The 23,220-nt window shown below is 45.7% G+C and overlaps 1 long non-coding RNA gene across 1 annotated transcript; it reads right to left on the reverse strand.

Moving 5' to 3' along the window:
* Positions 1–1,223: 1,223 nt before the first annotated feature.
* LOC123075422 (uncharacterized) lies at positions 1,224–2,580 on the reverse strand. The gene is made up of 3 exons (XR_006436142.1): positions 2,550–2,580; positions 2,181–2,317; positions 1,224–1,266 (listed from the first exon to the last, which is right to left on the reverse strand). It is a non-coding gene; the product is annotated as an uncharacterized lncRNA (long non-coding RNA).
* Between the last annotated feature and the right edge of the window lie 20,640 nt (positions 2,581–23,220).

Below are 23,220 nucleotides of genomic sequence, written 5' to 3' on the forward strand. Positions count from 1 at the left end.
GCGCTTATCAGCGGCTCTAAATACGTAGGCCCGGCTACCCGTTTCTTTACTCGCGTGCCCAGGAAAAGAGAAAGCGCTCAATGCATCTATTGGTACCGGGCACACTCGGAGCAACTAACGCAACTGCCGGTCTATCGGGAAATAAATCCTGGCGTCCATCAATTGCAGATGCCCTAAGAGAACATGCAATCTGTATATATCCGGCATCAAGTCCCACAAATAAATTTATTTGTAGTTCAATGCACATATATTCTGCCGGCAAACATATATGATTATCTGAAGATGTCGTACACATATATTCGTATGAAAAGGCACTGCCTTTGGCTCAGTTAATCCATTTATAGCCATATATTAAAACAGAAGGGTACATATAAATTTTGCCCCTTGTATGATTTTCAAACGATGTATATGCTGAACAATAGCTTTGAATACATAATTCAATTCCAAAAAACAATCAGCATACAGATGTTACATACAGAGGCATTGTGGTGTTGAAGTTGCAACATACATAATGAAATGTAATGCATGACATGCTTGATCTAAAAAGGTTATGATAGTAATGAAAACATGTACGATAGCAAGGGAAACCTTACGTTGTATCAGTGCTGTTATATATTTGAAATCTCAGTGTACATATATATATTTTCTAGCTGAACAATAATACCTGACAGTGGGTCACCCGGTTCAATCCATCCATCTTGGCACCAAAATCGAAAGTTCTGGGTAGCTCCAGCTTGCCAAATAAAAACTGAATGATTATGATTTATGCACCTAGGTGATATCCCTGTGCAGATCATGATGGTTATACTGTACCTATTGCCAACTTTGCTAGCTGCATCACAGAAATTAACACCTAAAGGGTTGAAGCACAAAATATTCAGTACTTACTATGAGTAAAGGAAAATCATAAAAGTTATATCTATGGACTTGCAAAGACAATCAAGAGCAACGGCTGATGTGAAAGCTTTCATTGGCTGTATATATGACTCGTCTTTTCCATCAAATTGTCACTGATAGCACAAACATTTGTGATTTGGAACCAATTGGACAGAAAAATAGGATGCAAATTTATGTCCTCTCGCATGAAACATGTCAGCTGCAAAAATCATGTCATGTAATAGAAGCTACCATTAATCATGTAGTGCAAGAGGCCACAAACACGCTCCATTTGGATCACCCTGGTAGCAGCCAAGCCCTCTACTGTTCTGCCAGCAGTGAAGCCACGGTGGTCCAGCCTGAGTTTTTGCATGGTTCATCTTCTCTGCACTGAACACTTTGGAGATGAGATTCTTTGTCTTCTCTGCTTTTGGAAAAAGAAAAAACATAAAAAGGCCTAGTTCTGATCCGTCGGTTAATTTAATTTGCCTCTAGTTCTGATCAATCATGCATATCCGTAGTACCAGGACATTTTCTGATCAGCATTGTTACTATTTTATTTCACATTTAAATTCTGTGTTTAACTTGAACTCTGCATGTCCTCCTCGTTCTCAGACGTTTTGATCCCAGCCATACATTCCCCTGAATGTTATGTTATTTGTAGTAGTATGATGCCTTCATGCCTGAGAGGGACCCTGCTTTCTTTCCGGACGGTTTTAGCTGTCCTGTACCCACACCATGGGAGTTGGTTGGATCCTAAGCGGAGGCCTTTAGTGCGTGTAGCCTGCCTTCATGGCACGGCTAAACATTCCCAGTATACAGAAACATCCTGGCTTAGCCAAAGGTATTTCTTAAGCCTCTTAATTCTTAGTAGAGGAGCTCATGCGGCAGTAACTAAAAAAACTATGTGCATGAAAAGAACATATAACAACGGAGTACTGAGTTCGTTTGGAGAAATATGTTTTTATAATTTTGGGTCCATTGGCTGTTAGCTTACAGATATACTTATAGTTTCCTGTATGCGCATTAATTGATTTTTATTTTGGATCCGTCGTCTGTAAGGTTGCAGAAATATATATCTTGCTATATGTGCAAAGTATTTTGGAAAGTTCCTTACCAACCAATGTTCTTGCAAATTAATTGATTTTAATTTTTTGATGGCGTAGAAAGATGGCGTCCCACATTCGATAAATTTTAGTAATGCAAAAGGAAGACTGTAATGGCCGTAAAAGCGGAGGAACACAACTAACAAGAAGTTAACCAAGAATATTCAACACTGGAGCTACAAGAAGATTGAATCGAACCTATATATAGTCAGTTCTTGTCAAGATCGATCGAGCCTCTTCTCGAGCTCCCGGGTCCCGATGTGTCCTGTGTACCTCAACCTCAATGCACCGTTCCTCTCCCCTTGCAGCCTCCTCTCTGCTGCATAAATCATATACTGCATTTGCAGCAATATAAATGCCGGCTCTCAGTACTCCACACCTTACAGTAGTAAAATATCTAGCTGATTCTCTACGATTCTACATGCACATTGAATACTGGAGAGTACCTAAAATCAAAAGAAGAGAAGGAGCAAGGATGTACACGCCTGCTGGAAAGTACATACAACTGAAAGAAGAAAAGGAGCAAGGATGTACGCACATGTTCCCTAAGCAGCCTCTCCAACTTACCATGCTGGCTAAGAAGAATCCCTGATCCTCCTAGTCTCTCACTTGACGTTCTGCTCCCTCTTCCCCAAGCTCGCACCCGCACCTTCTTCTCCCTACCTCTCCTCCTCCCTGAATCCTCCTCTTTCTCTCTTTTCCACCAGGGAAAACTGAAGAGCCGGCATGGCTTGGAGCTATCTACCTGCAAGGAATTCGTGTTGCCACGCCGGATCCCTCCGTCTCACGCGCCCGTCTGCCGTCGCCTAGCTCCGGCAAGCTCCTGCCTAGGTCGCCGGATCCCTCACTCCGGCTTTCCTCGTCGCCACCGGCGACCCCCGCCTCGCCGCCCGCTTTCGGATCAGCCTCCCCAACCCCTGCCATGCACGGATCCGCCCCTGCAAGCTCTAGCCACCACCGTCTATTCTGCATCGAGCTGCTGTGCCACCCCAACCGCTCGAGCCGCCGCATTGAACCGAGCCAGAAGGTGCGCTCAAGCATCATCTGCGTGTAGCCGGTCGGGGAGGGGTAGGCGCGCCGGCGTGGTGGCCGATGGTGGCGCACGGCGGCGCGCGGTGAGGGGCGTGGCAGGGGTTGGAGATGGGATTGGGAGGCAGGGCGTGCGGGGAGAGGGGGCTGATTTTCTTTCCTTATCTCTGGCGTACCGGTTCGTGTTAACTTATTGTGAGGACTGCGCGTACAATACCGAAATCAACAGGGGTTTCTTTACAAAAGTGCACGACGGTGAACCCGGAGACCCAACCCGTGCTTTATTATTAGGGAGAGACTAGGGCATCTTCAAGGCAGACCTGTAAACCCCGTGCAGCCGTCTAGATCGGGCTGTTCGGGCAGCGAAAGCCATCCAACACCGACTTGTATCAGTCCATAGGGCGGTCCGGATGCGATTTCTTTCGTAAACCGGAGACAAATGTGGGAAAGTTTGCGGGAGTCCGGACCAATCCCATGCCCGTTTTCTGACAGCCCTGGCACACCAAATAACCTCACCCCCCTCCCGCGCGCTTCCGCCCGACGCTAGGACGCGACCTCTTGCTGCCTCCACCATTAAAGCGGCGCGCCGGCCGAGGGCGCCACACGTGATGCGTCTCCGGTGTCCGCGCATGTTCAATGCCGGAGACACGTGACTAGACGGGACACGACGGATATCTACCACGCCCGTTCTATGTCGTTGTCCATCCGTCTACCACCATTAAGAAGGCTCGTCGGCCGAGAAACCCACTCCGACGCCGTGCATTGACGCACCCGGATGCCTGGCGTCACCGGAATGCTCTATATAAAGGCGGCCACACCCGGCTAACACCACACCACAACACCAGCCCCTCCACATCCTTCTCCCTTGCACTGCATCCGCCCTGACCGCCAGCGGGAAAGCACTGGGGGACAGTATGTCGCCGGAGATGAAGCACGCGGTGGCCACCCTTGCGGCCGCCTGGCATAGCCTTCATGCGAGGCGGATCGAGGCCGGCTTGCCGGCCAGCTCGCCTGATGTCTCAGACGATGAGGACGACACCACGATGGAGACGGCCTCCGATAACTCTGCCCCGGCTCCCGCGTCTCCTGTGCACGCCGGCTTCACCATGGAGAAGATGCATGCGCAGTGCAACGCCACCACGGCAGAGGTGCAGCCTGCGCCGGCACCTTTGTCAGCGTTCCACCAGGCGCCGGAGGAACAGCGGTGTACAACCTGTTCCTCCTGGTGCAGCACCGGCTGGCAGAGGGCCAGATCTACGGCAACCGCGCAAGCAAGGAGGCCGCGGCGAACCCCAACTTCGTGGTGGAGCAACATGCCATCTATGATGCCGTCCACGCTTAAGCCGCCGCTCGCCAGGAAGCGGCCTCCACGGAGGTGCAGCTTCAGGCGATCGCGGAGGAGAACAATGCCAGCTGCGCCTCCTACACGCTGTCGATGAACCATCAGCCAGCTAGGTGGGACGAAGACGGCCGACCCCACCATTTCCATCGTGGATCTCACGTCCACTGACGACGGACAGGTCGCGGACTCCTCCGAGGACGAGTAGGCCACGGGAGGCGGCGGAGCCTTTTGTCCTATGTGGGCCGATCTGTCTCCCTTGTTACAGCACCTTCACTTCATCAGTCTTATCGCTGGTGCTCATGGAGACGGCGGAAGGAGAATGACATGGGCTTGGACGCCAGGCGCTGTCGCCGTAGGATAGGTTTAGGGGCGGGTCTTTTTATAAAATGTTTGAAATGTAGTTAAATCCGTCGTGTTTGTATGAAATCCTTCATGTTTGTACGAAATTTGCCCGTGTTTGGATGAATTTCATCCGGTTTATTGAAAAATAGTTTCAAATGTATGTGGCTAACGTTGAATGGTCCATGTCCGCATACTGATCCTGCTGTTTGCAGACGGATGCCGGTGGTTTTTTGCGAGTTGCCGTTAGAGATGCTCTAAAAAAGCAATACCCTACGTGTGCACATGGTTAATTGATTCGTGTCCACATGCTTAATAGATTTTCCCTAATCTCATGTACACGTACATACTCGGCATCCAAAGAAATAAACAACAAGTAAATAGTACCACAGGTAACCAAATCAGATCAAACTGGGACAGTCGGCATGAAAACGATTCTGATTAAGAAGCACTGAAGTAGTGTACTACTCCCTCCGTCCGGGTTTATTAGGCCCCTCGGAGGAGGGAGCGCGTCCGTTTGTATTAGGCCTCTCTGCCTCGATCAGGTTGCCAAGAGAGAAAACGGTTGGTTCCTTCCCCGGTCTATTCAGCTTTTTGGTTCATCTTCCGAAGCGCAATGATTTCCAGCCGTAGGCCAAGAGCTCGTGAGCTGTTAAGGGCGTCTCCAACAGTTGTAAGATAGGTATTGGTAAATTTGCCACATAGAACATAGTGATGATGTGGATGTATTAAATGTGGAAAGAGAGCAAAGTTGTATGTAGATTAACCAACAACCTTTGCACAAGCTCCAAGATGAAGTAGAGAGCAACCACATTTATTTTTTCACCATCTATTGGATAGCTTGCATACAATCCATTGAAATAGATGTATGATAGCTTATTGGTTGATGACATGAACATTTTATCAACAAAACTAACATACAATCTATTGAAGATGCCTTAAATAGGCATACTAGTACCCCTAGCAATAACGCCCGGCTACCCATCCAGTGCATGGGCTGCTAATTCTCCTTTGATTGGACATGCATGCCCCATGCAGGGGCGTGTGGGGCTGCATGGGAATATTTTGGCTAGTAAATCATGCATTGGAAACGAAAGAGCACTTAGTCCAGGAAATTACTGCCCATTACTCAATGTGCCTTGGTACGTGAGTTTTGGTTGGGAGGCCTAATAAACTCGAACGGAGGAAATATTATAAGTGTACTTCCGAGAAACACGAAGTCCCGACAAATTGCCATGAACCATCCATCCTTCGCCGATAGTGAAACCTATACAAAAAATCATCATCGCACATCTTCACCGCAGGAAAACATCCACGCTTCCTCCAAATGGAACACACGATAGGGAACGCTCTCTATAATCTGACTCGTTCTGCATGTCTATTCTGAGCATTTACTATATCACCTCGCACAGTTGCGAGCTGGCCCAATTAATACAACCGGACAAGGTGCTTGTACCCCACGGAGTCACTACCTACATGAGAATTACGAACCATCGGCGTCCCGACAGTTTGGCGATGAGATTCCTTGAATCTGAAACTTACTCCTTTCGTCCATGAATAAGTGTACTTCTAGCTTTTGTCTTAAGTCAAAGTTTTAAAATTTTGACCAACTTTATAGGGAAAGTAGCAGCATTTATAACATTAAATTAGTATCACTAGATTCGTTTTGAATTGTAATTTCATACTATATCAATTTTATGTCATATATGTTACTACTCTTTTGTATATATTTGATCAAAATTTTAAAACTTTGACTTAAAACAAAGGCTAGAAGTACATTTATTCATGGACGGAGGGAGTAGGCCAGCTCCAACGCCCATGCCCAAAAAGAAGCCAAGTCCCATTCAACAATTACCTTTCTTTTGTTTCTATCTTCGGAACATATGTTCATTTTTACCGGACTGTGTCCGTTTCGGTAAGGCAACGGGGCAGTGTCGGATAGTTTTTCTAGATGCGCTGATCATGCACTTAATGCGTGGAAGCATCTGGTCCGCCACGGCCGGTTGACACCCCTGTGTATAAATTTTTCTAGCTACCGAAACACATTTCTTTTATTTCATCAACGACATATCTATAATCTATAATCTATAATCTATAATATCTAAGTAGTTCATCCCCACTAACCAATTTCTCTTGACATGCAAGCTGTCCACATCAACAATCAACATGCAGCCATCCACCTCAGCTAATCTGCCACATCGTCGAGTTTTTTTTTCTATTCTCTTAGTCATCCCACATTTTTTTCTATGGAGAAAGAGGATTACACACCGCACTGTTCTGTTGGGAACGTTTTTTCCCCTGAGAGGTTCCCCGTCCTACGCTTCCTCTTCCCCACGCCTGCGACCTCACACCACAACGCCCCCTCTTCTTCCCAGTCGCGACCTCCTACCTTCTCCACAGAACTTCTCACCCACTTCACCTTCTCCAAAGTCCATTAAATCACGGCAGTGGAAAGGATGCAGCTCTATATTTACACGGGGACCCATCAATCGATCACATCAAAGCCAAGTAGATGAGACGGCGAGGTCGAGCTTCAGGTCAAGGTTCAGACTGGTGGCGTGGCGGAGGGACGGCTCGCCGGAGCAGCGGCCTTCTCGCTGGCTGCGTTGGAGCTGTTGGCGTCGATCACATCAGAGCCAAGAAGATGAGACAGCGAGGTCGAGCTTCAGGTCAATTCAGACTGGTGGCGAGGTGGAGCGACGGCTCACCAGAGCAGCGGTCTTCTCAATGGTCGTGTTCGAGCCGTTGGCGTCGCTGCTCGCATGCCGTGGCCTCCTCCTCCCACTGGCCACTCGACAGCGTCAGGACAAACCCCGCCGCGGACTGCTGTTGATTTTGACGCGTGCTTACCTACAGTAACATCTTCTCTGAACATTAATACTCTCCCCGTCCTCGCTCACGCATGCCACTCGATCCGTCTCTTCTTTTCCTTTGATGCAGGGCTTGGCAGCCCTCTATCCCACCCACTACTATCACCATCCACCTAATCGACTAGGCTGCACTGCAGCAAGTAGTAGCAGCAGCCAACGGAAGTGTTGGCATGGTCAGGAGGAGGAGAGCTGCTGCTTCAAACAGTTTTTTTGAGATAACTGCATCATGATCTGCTGTGATGAGTAGAGACACTAGCAGTCAAGACTGAAGAGCATATCTAGGTACACCTGAGATACCATATACTACTTTCAAGCTGCATATTTGCTATTGGCCTTATTTGCTCTAGCAGGTTGGATCACTAATGTTACTGAATTTCTTTGTGACCATCCACTAAAGGTAACTCTTGCTGCCCCATTTTTTTCGTATGATTGCATAAATTCGCACAAACTGTACTGCCCCTTACTAAACAAGACCTCTGAAGAAATTGTCTTACAAAATGCACAAATCTATTTTGATGGTATGATGTTCATAATCTTCTTAGTTGTTCAATACATCTTCTATTTTTAAGTACTGATGTATTTTGAGCATATTTCGGAATAATCAAAATATCTTGATGTTTGCAGGTTACTTTGGTCTGGATTACAGGGTAAAGAAAGGTTTTATCTAGAATGGATTAGTTATCCTCCAGTCAGTCTCATGTTTTAATGTTGTGAATTACTTCCGCATATATGAGCACCTGAGAGTGTTTTTTTACGCTTGCGCATCCGAGAGTGTTGACAAGTATAGGTCTGAGTAGTTGAAGGAAGATGATACAAAATAGTCGAAGGAAGGTCAGCCTATTTTTTTTCATTCAATTCTCATTAGTCTTGCATGGACCTAAAAAATAGTACCATGGTGTGGGCAACTAAGAAGAATGATTGCCACCTCTGAAGAAAATCTTCACTCAATTCTATAGAAGTAAGAACGTGCCCTCCTCTAATTATCCTTGCAGATTGTTATTCTTTGAATCCTATAAAACTGCTTCAGTTCTATACCATTAATCTAATTGTATTCAGCTTTGCGAAATTAGTAAAATTTACTTCACCGTTCTCTCTTCATTGTGATATTCGTTCTGTTTACGTACATGCCTTTGTTTTGGAATAGGTTATCCTGACTTCCCAAACCATGAATATTATAGACTTGCAATATTACTTAGAATAGAATATTGAATGCACAACATGATTCTGAATTGTCATGTTCAATTATTGACCAATTCGTTCTGTTTACGTACATGCCTTTGTTTTGGAATAGAATATTTAAAAGCTTTCTCCCTTGACTGGTCTTGCCTTATTAAGTCAAAATTGTATCACATTTTATTTCATCATGACACTTTTTTCACGCTAATTGTTGTATAATTTTTCCTTCACTAAATGTAGCAGGGGTTTGGTTTTTTGTGTGCAGAAATTATGGGACAAACTTAATTGGCAATTTATGCTCTCACTGTCATCAACTCTTGCACACTATTATTTTTCCCCTTTTCAAGTGCCAGCGCTCTGTTCCTGTTAATGGAGGTGATTGTTTGTTGTCTTCACTATGAAGATAAGTAGTGAGCTATGATGTGGGCAACTAAGAAGAATCAGTACCACCTCTGAAGCAAATCTCCAATGCCTATTTGATTTGTGGTATATTTATTTATTCTTTGTGGGTGAGATGTTTTCGATTCACAAATGTTTGGAAGGTCACGATATTTTGCCAGTGGGAACTGTAACCACTAATGTTAATATTTTGAAAGGAAATGTTATGTATTTTTCTAGCCAGTTCTACATTGTTCAATCTCATGAAATGGTTTTATTTTAGCCACGAAACGATATGGCTAAAAGTATATCCAAATCATTTATATTTCATTTGTGTAACATATCTCATTTTTCTTGCAACAGTTCCCGCAACAACGTGCGGGGTGTCATCTAGTTGTTACAATGTAATAGTACATAGAAAATGCATCAATTCTTCGCTAGGAGAGTAAGACCAAAGAAAACAAGAAGCACAATTGATGTAGGGTGGAACCCTATATGACCGATCTTTCACGAAAGGAGCGGATCCCGCGATGAACACGAAGAACATGAGGGGGAAACATGAGGGGGGGGGGGCATAAGAGAATCACTCAAACCAATAAGAACAATCACACATATGCTAGATCCTCGAACACAAAAGAGATACATGATTTGAATCCAACAAAGGACGATACATAGGGTAACCGGTTCTTCTCCGAGAGGAGGTCTTGAGGTTTTCCCGTTAGGGGTCTTGAATCCAAGTGGATCTTCTCCGAAGAGGCGACGGACGCTCGTGATGGAGTAGATCTATATGGATGAGCAAAGCTCTATCTCACATATGAGCGAACACAACGCTAACCATAACTAGAAGGAGGAGGAGGAGGTCTATTTATAGTCTTAGTGCAAATGGGGGAGAAGTGAAGGGGTACATGGGCCTCGGGTCCGAAACTGTGCGCAGATAGGTACCGGATGTCTGGTGGGTTATGGTCGTCCGATGGCTCATGGGCGTCCAGACGTCCGGTAGTTGCCGGACTTCCGCTTGATCTGGCTCGGTTGAGGTGACACCGGATTTCCGGAGATGGCCGGTCGTCCCGTCGTGTCAGACATCCGCTATTTCGGCTCGGGTGTGGTCACGCCGGTCGTCCGGTCCTTGCCGGACGTCCGCTCGCTGTAGCTTGCGTTGGCTGTGGCCAGGGCAGGCTGGGGCTTCAGGTGCCAGACGTTTGGTCCTGACCGGTCATCCGGTGGCTGTAGCTTCAGTGGTAGCTCTTCTTCTTGTCCTTGGCACTTGGTGTCCTCCCTGTCTTGTCCGTTAGATGTAGATGCTCTGTGGCCGTCCTCCAAGTACCTGATCACACATAGTGTTTTCGCTTGAGGTAGTAGCCATGTCTCATGTATAGAAAGTGGTAGTTCAGAGAGGAGCGAGTTCAACTTATCTTCGATAGCCTTTGCTCGGGCTCTTGTCATTGGTCCAAGTGGTGTCGTGGGAGACGGAGGTAGATCCATGGGGATGACCTTGGGATGCTCCGCATCATCTCCCCCCCCCCTTGGGAAAGATCCGACCTCGGATCGAAATCTTCATCACCATGGTAGGGCGAGAGATCCTTGACGTTGAAGACGTCGCTCACGTTGTACTTGTCGCGCGGGAAGTCGATCTTGTAAGGGTTGTTGTTGTAGCGTGCTAGCACCTTGAAGGGTCCATCGGCTCGCGGTAGGAGTTTGGACTTGCGTTCGTTGGGGAAGCGTTCCTTTCAAAGGTGTAGCCACACAAGATCTCCAATGTTGAATATCATGGGTTGCTTGTTGACGTTGAGCTTGGTCGTGAGTCATTGTACTTGGCGCTCGATGGTGTGTCTTGTATATTCATGCATCTTCTTGAGATAGTTCACTCGTGCACGCGCGTCCATATTGATGTGCTCTTGTAGTGGTAGAGGAAGAATGTCCAATGGGGACAATGGGTTGAATCCGTAGATGACCTCGAAGGGGGACTTGCCTGTAATCGAATGTCTTGCGCGGTTGTAGGCGTAATCGGCGATCGGTAGGCACTCTTCCCGCTCCTTGATGTTCCTCTTGATCAACACATGTAGTAGGGTGGAGAGTGTTCGGTTCGTCACTTCTGTTTGGCCGTCAGTTTGTGGATGGTATGCCATGGAGAATAGTAGTTTGATTCCGAACTTGGCGCATAAGGTCTTCCAAAAGTAACTCAAGAACTTGACGTAGCGGTCCGAGACAATCGTCTTTGGTACTCCATGTAAGCACAAGATTTCCCTACAAAAAAGGTTTGCAACATGTGAAGCATCGTCTATCTTGTTGCAAGGAATGAAATGAGCCATTTTAGAGAATCGGTCCACAACAACAAACACGGAATCCTTTCCATTTCTAGTCCTAGGCAAACCAAGTACAAAATCCATGCTAATATCTTCCCATGGGTGATATGAAGTTGGAAGGGGTGTATATAGACCATGAGATTGCGCTTTGGAGCTTTGCGACATGTCAAACATCAGACGGTGAAGCGTGAGACGTCGTGTGACATCTTGGGCCAATAGTAGTTCTTGGAGAGCGTAGCGAATGTCTTGTCACGTTAAAAGTGTCCCATGAGTCCTCCTCCATGAGATTCTTGCAAAAGTAACAAACGAAGAGAAGACTCAGGGATGCAAAGTTTGTTAGCTCTCATAAGATAAACATCTTTGATGTAATAGCGTTCCCAAGATGTATGCGTCGAACATTTGGCATAAGGAATAGCAAAAGTAGGATCATGCGCATATAAGTCTTTTATGTGCTCAAAGCCTATGACATTCAATTCAAGTTTGGTGACAAGCATGCATATGCGGGAAAGAGTGTCCGCCACAACTGTTTCCTTACCTTTAATATACTTGATGACATAAGGAAACGACTCAATGAATTCACTCCATTTAGCATGACCCTTTTTCAACTTAGTTTGACCCTTAAGGTATTTAAGCGTTTCATGGTCGGTATGGATGGCAAATTGATGAGGGCAAAGATAGTGTTCCCATTCATGCAAAACTCGCACTAAAGCATATAGCTCTTCGTCATAGATGAGGTAGTTGATTTGCGCTCTGGAAAGTTTCTCACTAAAGTACGCTATGGGGCGTTTCTCTTGCGTTAACACACCTCCTATGCCATTACCACTAGCATCGCAATGAATTTCGAAAGGTTTGTCAAAGTTGGGTAATGCAAGCACGGGAGCATGAGTAAGAAAATTCTTAATCTCATTGAATGTGGTATCTTGGGATAGTCCCCAAACAAAAGGTGCATTCTTCTAGCTCAAAGCATGCAAAGGTGAAGTAGTGGTGCTAAAATCCTTCACAAATCGATGATAGAAACCGGCTAAACCAAGGAAACTACACACTTGTTGCAAGTTGGTTGGTTGGGGCCAAGTTTTAATAGCATTGATCTTAGATTCATCTACATGAACACCCTTAGAAGACACAACGAAACCCAAGAAAACAAGCTTAAATACTCATGTCATCGGTCTTATTGCATTACTCCATTTCTCCATGAACATAATACACTAGATGCATGCTGGATAACGGTCGATGTGTGGAGTAATAGTAGTAGATGCAGGCAGGTGTCGGTCTACTAATCTTGGACGTGATGCCTATGTAATGATTATTGCCTGGATATCGTCAGGACTATTTGAAATCAAATTTGTTGGGGAACGTTGCAGAAAACAAAAATTTTCCTACTCGTTTCACCAAGATCATCTAGGAGTTCATCTAGCAACGAGTCATTGGATGCATCTACATACCTTTGTAGATCGCGAGCGGAAGCGTTCAAAAGAACGGTGATGATGTAGTCGTACTCGACGTGATCCAAATCACCGATGACCAGCGCCGAACGGACGGCACCTTCGCGTTCAACACACGTACGGGACGGGAGACGTCTCCTCCTTCTTGATCCAGCAAGGGGGGAGGAGAGGTTGATGAAGATCCAACAGCACGACGGCGTGGTGGTGGATGCAGGGCGTCACAGCAGCAGGGCTTCGCCGAGACTACGAGGGAGAGACGTAACGGGGGGAGATGGAGGCGCCAGGGGCTGGTGTGAAATCCCTCCTCTCCCCCCCACTATATATAGGGGTGCCAAGGGGGGGGGCGCCGGCCCTAGTAGATGAGATCTACTAGGGGGTGCGGCGGCCAAGGGGAGGTTTCCCTCCCCCCCAAGGCACCTAGGGGTGCCTTCCACCACATGGACTCTTCCATGGTGGAAACCCTAGGCGCATGGGCCTATAGGGGCTGGTGCCCTTGGCCCATCTAGGCCAAGGCGCACCCCCTACAGCCCATGTGGCCCCCCGGGACAGGTGGCCCCACCCGGTGGACCCCCGGGACCCTTCCGGTGGTCCCGGTACAATACCGATAACCCCGAAACTTGTCCCGATGCCCGAAATAACACTTCCTATATATAATTCTTTACCTCCGGACCATTCCGGAACTCCTCGTGACGTCCGGGATCTCATCCGGGACTCCGAACAACATTCGGGTTTCTGCATATACATATCTTCATAACCCTAGCGTCACCGAACCTTAAGTGTGTAGACCCTACGGGTTCGGGAGACAAGCAGACATGACCGAGACGACTCTCCGGTCAATAACCAACAGCGGGATCTGGATACCCATGTTGGCTCCCACATGCTCCATGATGATCTCATCGGATGAACCACGATGTCGAGGATTCAATCAATCCCGTACGCTATTCCCTTTGTCTATCGATATGTTACTTGCCCGAGATTCGATCGTCGGTATCCCAATACCTCGTTCAATCTCGTTACCGGCAAGTCACTTTACTCGTACCGTAATGCATGATCCCGTGACCAGACACTTGGTCACTCTGAGCTCATTATGATGATGCATTACCGAGTGGGCCCAGTGATACCTCTCCGTCATACGGAGTGACAAATCCCAGTCTTGATCCATGTCACCCAACAGACACTTTCGGAGATACCCGTAGTCTACCTTTATAGTCACCCAGTTACGTTGTGATGTTTGGCATACCCAAAGCACTCCTACGGTATCCGGGAGTTACACGATCTCATGGTCTAAGGAAAAGATACTTTGACATTGGAAAACTCTAGCAAACGAACTATACGATCTTGTGCTATGTTTAGGATTGGGTCTTGTCCATCACATCATTCTCCCAATGATGTGATCTCGTTATCAATGACATCCAGTGTCCATAGTCAGGAAACCATGACTATCTGTTGATTAACGAGCTAGTTAACTAGAGGCTCACTAGGGACATGTTGGTGTCTGTTATTCACACATGTATTACGATTTCCGGATAACACAATTATAGCATGAATAAAGACAATTATCATGAACAAGGAAATATAATAATAATGCTTTTATTATTGCCTCTAGGGCATATTTCCAACAGTCTCCCACTTGCACTAGAGTCAATAATCTAGTTACATTGTGATGAATCGAACACCCATGGAATTCTGGTGTTGATCATGTTTTGCTCTAGGGAGAGGTTTAGTCAACGGATCTGCTATATTCAGGTCCGTATGTACTTTACAAATCTCTATGTCTCCATCTTGAACATTTTCACGAATGGAGTTGAAGCGACGCTTGATGTGCCTTGTCTTCTTGTGAAACCTGGGCTCCTTGGCAAGTGCAATAGCTCCAGTGTTGTCACAGAAGAGCTTGATCGGCCCCGACGCATTGGGTATGACTCCTAGGTCGGTGATGAACTCCTTCACCCATATTGCTTCATGCGCTGCCTTCGAGGCTGCCATGTACTCCGCTTCACATGTAGATCCCGCCATGACGCTTTGCTTGCAACTGCACCAGCTTACTGCCCCACCATTCAAAATATACACGTATCCGGTTTGTGACTTAGAGTCATCCAGATCTGTGTCGAAGCTAGCGTCGACGTAACCCTTTACGACGAGCTCTTCGTCACCCACATTAACGAGAAACATTTCCTTAGTCCTTTTCAGGTACTTCAGGATATTCTTGACCGCTGTCCAGTGTTCCTTGCCGGGATTACTTTGGTACCTTCCTAGCAAACTGACGGCAAGGTTAACATCAGGTCTGGTACACAGCATGGCATACATAATAGAACCTATGGCTGAGGCATAGAGGATGACGCTCATCTCTTCTATATCTTCTGCCGTGGTCGGACATTGAGATGAGCTCAATTTCATACCTTGTAACACAGGCAAGAACCCCTTCTTGGATTGATCCATATTGAACTTCTTCAATATCTTATCAAGGTATGTGCTTTGTGAAAGACCTATGAGGCGTCTCGATCTATCTCTATAGATTTGATGCCTAATATATAAGCAGCTTCTCCAAGGTCCTTCATTGAAAAACTTTTATTCAAGTAGGCCTTGATGCTGTCCAAGAGTTCTATATCATTTCCCATCAAAAGTATGTCATCTACATATAATATGAGAAATGCTACAGAGCTCCCACTCACTTTCTTGTAAACGCAGGCTTCTCCATAAGTCTGTGTAAACCCAAACGCTTTGATCATCTCATCAAAGCGAATGTTCCAACTCCGAGATGCTTGCACCAGCCCATAAATCGAGCGTTGGAGCTTGCACACTTTGTCAGCATTCTCAGGATCGACAAAACCTTCCGGCTGCATCATATACAATTCTTCCTTAAGGAAACCATTAAGGAATGCCGTTTTGACGTCCATTTGCCATATTTCGTAATCATAGAATGCGGCAATTGCTAACATGATTCGGACGGACTTCAGCTTCGCTACCGGTGAGAAAGTCTCATCGTAGTCAACCCCTTGAACTTGTCGATAACCCTTAGCGACAAGCCGAGCTTTATAGATGGTCACATTACCATCCGCGTCTGTCTTCCTCTTAAAGATCCATTTATTTTCTATGGCTCACCGCTCAACGGGCAAGTCAGTCAAAGTCCATACTTTGTTTTCATACATGGATCCTATCTCAGATTTCATGGCTTCTAGCCATTTGTCGGAATCCGGGCCCTCCATCGCTTCTTCATAGTTCGAAGGTTCACCGTTGTCTAACAGCATGATTTCCAAGACAGGGTTGCCGTACCACTCTGGTGCGGAACGTGTCCTTGTGGACCTTCGAATTTTAGTAGGGGCTTGATCAGAAGTATCTTGATCATTGTCATTAACTTCCTCTCTAGTCGGTGCAGGCACCTCAGGAACATTTTCTTGAGTTGCGCCATTTTCCGGTTCAAGAGGTAATACTTCATCAAGCTCTACTTTCCTCCCACTTACTTCTTTCGAGAGAAACTCTTTCTCCAGAAAGGACCCATTCTTGGCAACAAAGATCTTGCCTTCGGATCTGAGGTAGAAGGCGTACCCAATAGTTTCTTTTGGGTATCCTATGAAGACACATTTTTCCGACTTGGGTTCGAGCTTTTCAGGTTGAAGTTTCTTGACATAAGCATCGCATCCCCAAACTTTTAGAAACGACAGCTTAGGTTTCTTCCCAAACCATAATTCATTCGATGTCGTCTCAACGGATTTCGACGGAGCCCTATTTAAAGTGAATGCGTCAGTCTCTAAAGCATAGCCCCAAAAGGATAGCGGTAAATCGGTAAGAGACATCATAGATCGCACCATATCTAATAGAGTGCGATTACGACGTTCGGACACACCATTACGCTGAGGTGTTCCAGGCGGCGTGAGTTGTGAAACTATTCCACATTTTCTTAAGTGTGTGCCAAACTCGTGACTCAAGTATTCTCCTCCACGATCTGATCGTAGAAACTTGATTTTCCTGTCACGTTGATTTTCAACCTCACTCTGAAATTCCTTGAACTTTTCAAAGGTTTCAGACTTGTGTTTCATTAAGTAGATATACCCATACCTACTTAAATCATCAGTGAGGGTGAGAACATAACGATAGCCACCGCGAGCCTCAACACTCATTGGACCGCACACATCAGTATGTATGATTTCCAATAAGTCGGTTGCTCGCTCCATTGTTCCTGAGAATGGAGTCTTGGTCATTTTACCCATAAGGCATGGTTCGCATGTGTCAAATGATTCATAATCAAGAGACTCTAAAAGTCCATCAGCATGGAGCTTCTTCATGCGTTTGACACCTATGTGACCAAGGCGGCAGTGCCACAAGTATGTGGGACTATCATTATCAACCTTACTTCTTTTGGTACTCACATTATGAACATGTGTAGCATCACGTTCGAGATTCATAAAGAATAAACCATTCACCATAGGAGCATGACCATAAAACATATCTCTCATAAAAATGGAACAACCATTATTCTCAGATTTAAAAGAGTAGCCATCTCGAATTAAACGAGATCCCGATACAATGTTCATGCTCAAAGCTGGCACTAAATAACAATTATTAAGGTTTAAAACTAATCCCGAAGGGAGATGCAGAGGTAGCGTGCCGACGGCGACCACATTGACCTTGGAACCATTCCCGACGCGCATCGTCACCTCGTCCTTTGCCAGTTTCCGCTTATTCCGCAGCCCCTGCTTTGAGTTACAAATGTGAGCAACTGCACCGGTATCAAATACCCAGGAGCTACTACGGGCACTAGTAAGGTACACATCAATTACATGTATATCACATATACCTTTCGTTTTGCCGGCCTTCTTATCCGCTAAGTACTTAGGGCAGTTCCGCTTCCAGTGACCGCTTCCCTTGCAATAAAAGCACTCAGTCTCGGGCTTGGGTCCATTCTTTGGCTTCTTCCCGGCAGCTTGCTTGCCGGGCGCGGCAACCTCCTTGCCGTCCTTCTTGAAGTTCTTTTTACCCTTGCCTTTCTTGAACTTAGTGGTTTTATTGACCATCAACACTTGATGTTCCTTCCTGACTTCTACCTCTGCTGATTTCAGCATAGCAAATACTTCAGGAATGGTCTTTTCCATCCCCTGCATATTGAAGTTCATCACAAAGCTCTTGTAGCTTGGTGGAAGCGACTGGAGGATTCTGTCAATGACCGCATCATCTGGGAGATTAACTCCCAGCTGAGTCAAGCGGTTATGCAACCCAGACATAGTGAGTATGTGCTCACTGACAGAACTGTTTTCCTCCATCTTACAGCTGAAGAATTTGTCGGAGACTTCATATCTCTCGACCCGGGCATGAGCTTGGAAAACCATTTTCAGCTCTTCGAACATCTCATATGCTCCATGTCTCTCAAAACGCTTTTGGAGCCCCGGCTCTAGGCTGTAAAGCATGCCGCACTGAACGAGGGAGTAGTCATCGGAACGTGCCTGCCAAGAGTTCATAACATCTTGTTCTGCAGGGAGAACGGGTGCGTCACCAAGCGGTGCTTGTAGGACATAATCTTTCTTGGCAGCTATGAGGATGTATAGTTGCTGCCATCGTCTTTCAGCTTGGTTTTCTCTAGGAACGCGTTGAAGTTGAGGACTACGTTGGCCATTTAATCTACAAGACATATTGTAAAATATTTAGACTAAGTTCATGATAATTAAGTTCAACTAATCAAATTATTAATGAACTCCCACTTAGATTAGACATCCCTCCAGTCATCTAAGTATTACATGATCCGAGTTTAACTAGACCGTGTCCGATCATCACGTGAGACGGACTAGTCAACGTCGGTGAACATCTTCATGTTGATCGTATCTTCTATACGACTCATGCTCGACCTTTCGGTCTTCTGTGTTCCGAGGCCATGTCTGTACATGCTAGGCTCGTCAAGTTAACCTAAGTGTTTGCATGTGTAAATCTGTCTTACACCCGTTGTATGTGAACGTCTGAATAAAACACCCGATCATCACGTGGTGTTTTGAAATAGCAAACTGTCGCAACGGTGCACAGTTAGGGGGAACACTTCTTGAATTTATTGTGAGGGATCATCTTATTTACTACCGTCGTTCTAAGTAAACAAGATGCAAAACATGATAAACATCACATGCAATCAAATAATAAACGTGACATGATATGGCCAATATCACATAGCTCCTTTGATCTCCATCTTGGGGCTCCATGATCATCTTGTCACCGGCTTGACACCATGATCTCCATCATCATGATCTCCATCATCGTGTCTCCATGAAGTTGCTCGCCAACTATTACTTCTACTACTATGGCTAACGCGTTTAGCAATAAAGTAAAGTAATTTACATGGCGTTTCTCGATGACACGCAGGTCATAAAAAGAATAAAGACAACTCCTATGGCTCCTGCCGGTTGTCATACTCATCGACATGCAAGTCGTGAATCCTATTACAATAGCATGAACATCTCATACATCACATATAGATCATTCATCATTCATCACAACTTTGGCCATATCATATCACAAACCACTTGCTGCAAAAACAAGTTAGACGTTCTCTAATTGTTGTTGCAAGTTTTACGTGGCTGAATTAGGGTTCTAGCAAGAACGTTTTCTTACCTACGTTAAAGCCACAACGTGATTTGTCAACTTCTATTTACCCTTCATAAGGACCCTGTTCATCGATTCCGCTCCAACTAAAATGAGAGAGACAGACACCCGCCAGCCACCTTATGCAACTAGTGCATGTTAGTCGATGGAACCGGTCTCACGTAAGCGTACGTGTAAGGTTGGTCCGGGCCGCTTCATCCCACAATACCGCTGAAGCAAGAAAGGACTAGTAACGGCAAGAAAGTTGACAAATCTACGCCCACAACAAATTGTGTTCTACTCGCGCAAGAAGAACTACGCATAGACCTAGCTCTGATACCACTGTTGGGGAACGTTGCAGAAAACAAAAATTTTCCTACTCGTTTCACCAAGATCATCTAGGAGTTCATCTAGCAACGAGTCATTGGATGCATCTACATACCTTTGTAGATCGCGAGCGGAAGCGTTCAAAAGAACGGTGATGATGTAGTCGTACTCGACGTGATCCAAATCACCGATGACCAGCGCCGAACGGACGACACCTCCGCGTTCAACACACGTACGGGATGGGAGACGTCTCCTCCTTCTTGATCCAGCAAGGGGGGAGGAGAGGTTGATGAAGATCCAGCAGCACGACGGCGTGGTGGTGGATGCAGGGCATCACAGCAGCAGGGCTTCGCCGAGACTACGAGGGAGAGACGTAACGGGGGGAGATGGAGGCGCCAGGGGCTGGTGTGAAATCCCTCCTCTCCCCCCCACTATATATAGGGGTGCCAAGGGGGGGGGGGCGCCGGCCCTAGTAGATGAGATCTACTAGGGGGGGCGGCGGCCAAGGGGAGGTTTCCCTCCCCCCCAAGGCACCTAGGGGTGCCTTCCACCACATGGACTCTTCCATGGTGGAAACCCTAGGCGCATGGGCCTATAGGGGCTGGTGCCCTTGGCCCATCTAGGCCAAGGCGCACCCCCTACAGCCCATGTGGCCCCCCGGGACAGGTGGCCCCACCCGGTGGACCCCCGGGACCCTTCCGGTGGTCCCGGTACAATACCGATAACCCCGAAACTTGTCCCGATGCCCGAAATAGCACTTCCTATATATAATTCTTTACCTCCGGACCATTCCGGAACTCCTCGTGACGTCCGGGATCTCATCCGGGACTCCGAACAACATTCGGGTTTCTGCATATACATATCTTCATAACCCTAGCGTCACCGAACCTTAAGTGTGTAGACCCTACGGGTTCGGGAGACAAGCAGACATGACCGAGACGACTCTCCGGTCAATAACCAACAGCGGGATCTGGATACCCATGTTGGCTCCCACATGCTCCACGATGATCTCATCGGATGAACCACGATGTCGAGGATTCAATCAATCCCGTACGCTATTCCCTTTGTCTATCTATATGTTACTTGCCCGAGATTCGATCGTCGGTATCCCAATACCTCGTTCAATCTCGTTACTGGCAAGTCACTTTACTCGTACCGTAATGCATGATCCCGTGACCAGACACTTGGTCACTCTGAGCTCATTATGATGATGCATTACCGAGTGGGCCCAGTGATACCTCTCCGTCATACGGAGTGACAAATCCCAGTCTTGATCCATGTCACCCAACAGACACTTTCGGAGATACCCGTAGTCTACCTTTATAGTCACCCAGTTATGTTGTGACGTTTGGCATACCCAAAGCACTCCTACGGTATCCGGGAGTTACACGATCTCATGGTCTAAGGAAAAGATACTTTGACATTGGAAAACTCTAGCAAACGAACTATACGATCTTGTGCTATGTTTAGGATTGGGTCTTGTCCATCACATCATTCTCCCAATGATGTGATCTCGTTATCAATGACATCCAGTGTCCATAGTCAGGAAACCATGACTATCTGTTGATCAACGAGCTAGTTAACTAGAGGCTCACTAGGGACATGTTGGTGTCTGTTATTCACACATGTATTACGATTTCCGGATAACACAATTATAGCATGAATAAAGACAATTATCATGAACAAGGAAATATAATAATAATGCTTTTATTATTGCCTCTAGGGCATATTTCCAACAAAATTGCCCAACAGTAATTTGTTTACCCACTATTTGCTAATTTTCTCGAGAGAAGCCACTAGTGAAACATACGACCACCGGGTCTCTTTCTCATATTATTTGCCTTTGCGGTCTATTTTCCTTTGCTTTTATTTTCAGATCTCTTAAATACAAAAATACAAAAATACCTTGCTGTAATTTATTTTATTTTGCATTCGATCTATCAATATTTACAACTCTCTCACATCCGTTTGCCCATCTTGGGGTGCCGCTACCCGAAAGGGATTGACAACCCCTTTTACACGTTGGGTTGCGAGTAGTTGTTATTTGTTTGCAGGTGATGTTTACGTTGTGTTGCTTAGTTCTCCTACTGGTTCGATAACCTTGGTTTCATATCTGAGAGAAATACCTACCGCCGTTGTGTTGCATCATCCCTTCATCTTTGGGGAAATACCGACGTAGCTTCAAGCGACATCATTCATCAAATGACAACACATGTCTATGGTTAGGAAACTTAACCATCTTTGATTAACGAGCTAGTCTAGTAGAGGCTTACTAGGGACACGGTGTTTTTTCTATGTATCCACACATATATCAAGTTTCTGGTTAATACAATTCTAGCATTAAGCATTTATCATGATATAAGAAAATATGAAATAACAACTTTATTATTGCCTCTAGGGCATATTTCCTTCAGTCTCCCACTTGCACTAGAGTCAATAATCTAGTTCATGTCGCCATGTGATTTAAGACCAATAGTTCACATATTTATGTGATTAACACCTATAGTTCACATCGCCATGTGACCAACACCCAAAGGGTTTACTAGAGTCAATAATCTAGTTCATATCGCTATGTGATTAAAACCCAAAGAGTCCTAAGGTGTGATCATGTTTTGCTTGTGAGAGAAGTTTAGTCAACGGGTCTGCCACATTCAGATCTGTATGTATTTTACAAGTTTCTATGTCTACAATGCTCTGCATGGAGCTACTCTAGCTAATTGCTCTCACTTTCAATATGTATCCAAATTGAGACTCAGAGTCATCTGGATCGGTGTAAAAGCTTGCATCGACGTAACTATTTACGATGAACTCTTTATCACCTCCATAACCGAGAAATATTTCCTTAGTCCTCTAAGGATAATTTTGACCGCTGTCTAGTGATCTATTCCTGGATCACTATTGGTACCTCCCTGCTAGACTTATGGCAAGGTACACAATAGGTTTGGTACACAGCATGGCATACTTTATAGAACCTATGACTAAGGTGTAGGGAATGACTTTCATTCTCTCTATATATATTCTGTCGTGGTCAGGTTTTGAGTCTTACTCAACTTCACACCTTGCAACACAGGTAAGAACCCTTTCTTTGACTGATCCATTTTGAACTCCTTCAAAATCTTGTCAGGGTATGTGCTTTGTGAAAGTCCTATCAAGCGTCTTGATCTATCTCTATAGATCTTGATGCTCAATATATAAGTAGCTTTATTGAGGTCTTTTATTGAAAAAATCTTATTCAAGTATCCTTTTATGCTATCCAGAAATTCTATATCATTCCCGATCAACAATATGTCATCCACATATAATATCAGAAATGCTACAGAGCTCCCACTCACTTTCTTGTAAATATTGGCTTCACCGTAAGTCTGTATAAATCATATGCTTTGATCACCTCATCAAAGTGTATATTCCAATTCCGAGATGCTTGCACCAGTCCATAGATGGATCGCTGGAGCTTACACACTTTATTAGCACCCTTAG

This window comes from Triticum aestivum, chromosome 1A (assembly GCF_018294505.1).
Source record: "Triticum aestivum cultivar Chinese Spring chromosome 1A, IWGSC CS RefSeq v2.1, whole genome shotgun sequence".
Lineage (NCBI taxonomy): Eukaryota > Viridiplantae > Streptophyta > Magnoliopsida > Poales > Poaceae > Triticum > Triticum aestivum.